A 5923-nucleotide genomic window follows, 5' to 3' on the forward strand; every position below is an offset into this window, starting at 1 on the left:
TTTAAGGCGATTCGATAACAAATGACGAAAACGGACGGGTTTCTCAGGTTTTTACTACATATGAACACTTTTCTCATTCTCCCGTGCAACTCGGCTGCTAGTTCACCTTTCATGCAGAATCTTAAGGTCCTAGCTCATGTCCAAGGCACCAAAGCCAGCTAAAAAGTCAATAATCGATACCTAAAACTTAAATTGTACTACTTCTTACTGGCTATTACTTCTACTTAGAGACTTCATCTGTGTACTACTATATTGATTTTAGTGTCTCCGGATACCGCAGCACGCGACATAGCTTTGCAGACGATAAGTACAACCGTTTCAGGGAGAAGAGCGGCCAATGTGACGATCTGGCTTTAAGGCGATTCGATAACAAATGACGAAAACGGACGGGTTTCTCAGGTTTTTACTACATATGAACACTTTTCTCATTCTCCCGTGCAACTCGGCTGCTAGTCCTCCTTTCATGCAGAATCTTAAGGTCCTAGCTCATGTCCAAGGCACCAAAGCCAGCTAAAAAGTCAATAATCGATACTTAAAACTTGAATTGTACTACCTCTTAGGTTCTATTACATCAACATAGAAGTTTCATCTGTGTTCTACTATGGTGCTTTTAGTGTCTCCGCATACCGCAGCACGCGACATAGCTTTGCAGACGATAAGTACAACCGTTTCAGAAAGAAGAGCGGCCAATGTAACGATCTGGCTTTAAGTCGATTCGATAACAAATGACGAAAACGGACGGATTTCTCAGGTTTTTACTACATATGAACACTTTTCACATTCTCCCGTGCAACTCGGCTGCTAGTCCTCCTTTCATTCAGAATCTTAAGGTCCTAGCTCATGTCCAAGGCACCAAAGCCAGCTGAAAAGTCAATAATCGATAACTAAAACTTGAATTGTACTACTTCTTACTGGCTATTACATGAACCTAGAAGCTTCATCTGTGTTCTACTATGGTGCTTTTAGTGTCTCCGCATCCAGCATCACGCGACATAGCTTTGCAGACGATAAGTACAACCGTTCCAGAGAGAAGAGCGGCCAATGTGACGATCTGGCTTTAAGTCGATTCAATAACAAATGACGAAAACGGACGGATTTCTCAGGTTTTTACTACATATGAACACTTTTCACATTCTCCCGAGCAACGCGGCTGCTAGTCCTCCTTTCATGCAAAATCTTAAGTTCCTAGGTCATGTCCAAGGCACAAAAGAAGAGTAAATAGTAAATAATCCATACCTAAAACTTGAATTGTACTACTCCTTACTGGCTATTACATCAACTTAGAAGCTTCATCTGTGTTCTACTATGGTGCTTTTAGTGTCTCCGCATACCGCAACACGCGACATACCTTTGCAGACGATAAGGACAACCGTTTCAGAGAGAAGAGCGGCCAATGTGACGATCTGGCTTTGAGTCGATTCGTTAACAAATGACGAAAACGGACGGATTTCTCAGGTTTTTACTACATATGAACTCTTTTCACATTCTCCCATGCAACTCGGCTGCTAGTCCTCCTTTCATGCAGAATCTTAAGGTCCTAGCTCATGTCCAAGGCACCAAAGCCAGCTAAAAAGTCAATAATCGATACCTAAAACTTGAATTGTACTACTTCTTACTGGCTATTACATCAACTTAAAAGCTTCATCTGTGTTCTACTATGGTGCTTTTAGTGTCTCCGCATACCACAGCACGCGAAATAGCTTTGCAGACGATAAGTACAACCGTTTCAGAGAGAAGAGCGGCCAATGTGACGATCTGGCTTTGTGTCGATTCGATAACAAATGACGAACACGGACGGATTTCTTAGGTTTGTGCTACATATGAACACTTTTCACATTCTCCCGTGCAACTCGGCTGCTAGTCCTCCTTTCATGCAGATTCTTAAGGTCCTAGCTCATGTCCAAGGCACCAAAGCCAGCTAAAAAGTCAATAATCAATACCTAAAACTTAAATTGTACTACTTCTTACTGGCTATTACTCCTACTTAGAAACTTCATCTGTGTACTACTATATTGATTTTAGTGTCTCCGGATACCGCAGCACGCGACATAGCTTTGCAGACTATAAGTACAACCGTTTCAGGGAGAAGAGCGGCCAATGTGACGATCTGGCTTTAAGGCGATTCGATAACAAATGACGAAAACGGACGGGTTTCTCAGGTTTTTACTACATATGAACACTTTTCTCATTCTCCCGTGCAACTCGGCTGCTAGTCCTCCTTTCATGCAGAATCTTAAGGTCCTAGCTCATGTCCAAGGCACCAAAGCCAGCTAAAAAGTCAATAATCGATACCTAAAACTTGAATTGTACTACCTCTTAGGGGCTATTACATCAACTTAGAAGTTTCATCTGTGTTCTACTATGGTGCTTTTAGTGTCTCCGCATACCGCAGCACGCGACATAGCTTTGCAGACGATAAGTACAACCGTTTCAGGGAGAAGAGCGGCCAATGTGACGACCTGGCTTTAAGTCGATTCGATAACAAATGACGAAAACGGACGGATTTCTCAGGTTTTTACTACATATGAACACTTTTCACATTCTCCCGTGCAACTCGGCTGCTAGTCCTCCTTTCATTCAGAATCTTAAGGTCCTAGCTTATGTCCAATGCACCAAAGCCAGCTAAAAAGTCAATAATCGATACCTAAAACTTGAATTGAACTACTTCTTACTGGCTATTACATCAACGTAAAAGCTTCATCTGTGTTGTACTACGGTGCTTTTAGTGTCTCCGCATACAGCATCACGCGACATAGCTTTGCAGACGATAAGTACAACCGTTTCAGAGAGAAGAGCGGCCAATGTGACGATCTGGCTTTAAGTCGATTCAATAACAAATGACGAAAACGGACGGATTTCTCAGGTTTTTACTACATATGAACACTTTTCACATTCTCCCGAGCAACGCGGCTGCTAGTCCTCCTTTCATGCAAAATCTTAAGTTCCTAGGTCATGTCCAAGGCACAAAAGAAGAGTAAATAGTAAATAATCCATACCTAAAACTTGAATTGTACTACTCCTTACTGGCTATTACATCAACTTAGAAGCTTCATCTGTGTTCTACTATGGTGCTTTTAGTGTCTCCGCATACCGCAACACGCGACATACCTTTGCAGACGATAAGGACAACCGTTTCAGAGAGAAGAGCGGCCAATGTGACGATCTGGCTTTGAGTCGATTCGTTAACAAATGACGAAAACGGACGGATTTCTCAGGTTTTTACTACATATGAACTCTTTTCACATTCTCCCATGCAACTCGGCTGCTAGTCCTCCTTTCATGCAGAATCTTAAGGTCCTAGCTCATGTCCAAGGCACCAAAGCCAGCTAAAAAGTCAATAATCGATACCTAAAACTTGAATTGTACTACTTCTTACTGGCTATTACATCAACTTAAAAGCTTCATCTGTGTTCTACTATGGTGCTTTTAGTGTCTCCGCATACCGCAGCACGCGAAATAGCTTTGCAGACGATAAGTACAACCGTTTCAGAGAGAAGAGCGGCCAATGTGACGCTCTGGCTTTAAGTCGATTCGATAACAAATGATGAAAACGGACGGATTTCTTAGGTTTGTGCTACATATCAACACTTTTCACATTCTCCCATGCAACTCGGCTGCTAGTCCTCCTTTCATGCAGAATCTTAAGGTCCTAGCTCATGTCAAAGGCACCAAAGCCAGGTAAAATGTCAATAATCGATACATAAAACTTGAATTGTACTACTTCTTACTTGCTATTACATCACTTAGAAGCTTCATCTGTGTAATACTATGGTGCTTTTAGTGTCTCCGAATACCGCAGCACGCGACATAGCTTTGCAGACGATAAGTACAACCGTTTCAGACAGAAGAGCGGCCAATGTGACGCTCTGGCTTTGTGTCGATTCGATAACAAATGACGAACACGGACGGATTTCTTAGGTTTGTGCTACATATCAACACTTTTCACATTCTCCCGTGCAACTCGGCTGCTAGTCCTCCTTTCATGCAGATTCTTAAGGTCCTAGCTCATGTCCAAGGCACCAAAGCCAGTTAAAGAGTCAATAATCGATACCTAAAACTTAAATTGTACTACATCTTACTGGCTATTACATCAACTTAGAAGTTTCATCTGTGTTCTACTATGGTGCTTTTAGTGTCTCCGCATACCGCAGCACGCGAAATAGCTTTGCAGACGATAAGTACAACCGTTTCAGAGAGAAGAGCGGCCAATGTGACGATCTGGTTTTAAGTCGATTCGACAACAAATGACGAAAACGGACGGATTTCTCAGGTTTTTACTACATATGAACACTTTTCACATTCCCCCATGAACTCGGCTGCTAGTCCTCCTTTCATGCAGAATCTTAAGGTCCTAGCTCATGTCCAAGGCACCAAAGCCAGCTAAAAAGTCAATAATCGATACCTAAAACTTAAATTGTACTACTTCTTACTGGCTATTACTTCTACTTAGAAACTTCACCTGTGTACTACTATATTGATTTTAGTGTCTCCGCATACCGCAGCACGCGAAATAGCTTTGCAGACGATAAGTACAACCGTTTCAGAGAGAAGAGCGGCCAATGTGACGATCTGGCTTTAAGTCGATTCGACAACAAATGACGAAAACGGACGGATTTCTCAGGTTTTTACTACATATGAACACTTTCCACATTCTCCCGTGCAACTCGGCTGCTAGTCCTCCTTTCATGCAGAATCTTCAGGTCCTAGCTCATGTCAAAGGCACCAAAGCCAGCTAAAAAGTCAATAATCGATACCTAAAACGTGAATTGTACTACTTCTTACTGGCTATTACATCTACTTAGAAGCTTCATGTGTGTTTTACTATGGTGCTTTTAGTGTCCCCGCATACCGCAGCACGCGACATAGCTTTGCAGACGATAAGTACAACCGTTTCAGAGAGAAGAGCGGCCAATATGACGATCAGGCTTTAAGTCGATTCGAACACAAATGACGAAAACGGACCGATTTCAAAGGTTTTTACTACATATGAACACTTTTCACATTCTCCCATGCAACTCGGCTGCTAGTCCTCCTTTCATGCAGAATCATAAGGTCCTAGCTCATGTCCAAGGCACCAAAGCCAGCTAAAAAGTCAATAATCGATACCTAAAACTTGAATTGTACTACTTCTTACTGGCTATTACATCAACTTAGAAGGTTCATCTGTATTCTTCTATGGTGCTTTTAGTGTCTCCGCATACCGCAGCACGCGAAATAGCTTTGCAGACGATAAGTACAACCGTTTCAGAGAGAAGAGCGGCCAATGTGACGATCTGGCTTTGTGTCGATTCGATAACAAATGACGAACACGGACGGATATCTTAGGTTTGTGCTACATATGAACACATTTCACATTCTCCCATGCAACTCGGCTGCTAGTCCTCCTTTCATGCAGATTCTTAAGGTCCTAGCTCATGTCCAAGGCACCAAAGCCAGCTAAAGAGTCAATAATCGATACCTAAAACTTAAATTGTACTACATCTTACTGGCTATTACATCAACTTAGAAGTTTCATCTGTGTTCTACTATGGTGCTTTTAGTGTCTCCGCATACTGCATCACGCGAAATAGCTTTGCAGACGATAAGTACAACCGTTTCAGAGAGAAGAGCGGCCAATGTGACGATCTGGCTTTAAGTCGATTCGACAACAAATGACGAGAACGGACGGATTTCTCAGGTTTTTACTACATATGAACACTTTTCACATTCCCCCATGAACTCGGCTGCTAGTCCTCCTTTCATGCAGAATCTTAAGGTCCTAGCTCATGTCCAAGGCACCAAAGCCAGCTAAAAAGTCAATAATCGATACCTAAAACTTAAATTGTACTACTTCTTACTGGCTATTACTTCTACTTAGAAACTTCATCTGTGTACTACTATATTGATTTTAGTGTCTCCGGAAACCGCAGCACGCGACATAGCT

The sequence above is a fragment of the Schistocerca gregaria genome, unplaced genomic scaffold (assembly GCF_023897955.1).
Source record: "Schistocerca gregaria isolate iqSchGreg1 unplaced genomic scaffold, iqSchGreg1.2 ptg000317l, whole genome shotgun sequence".
Lineage (NCBI taxonomy): Eukaryota > Metazoa > Arthropoda > Insecta > Orthoptera > Acrididae > Schistocerca > Schistocerca gregaria.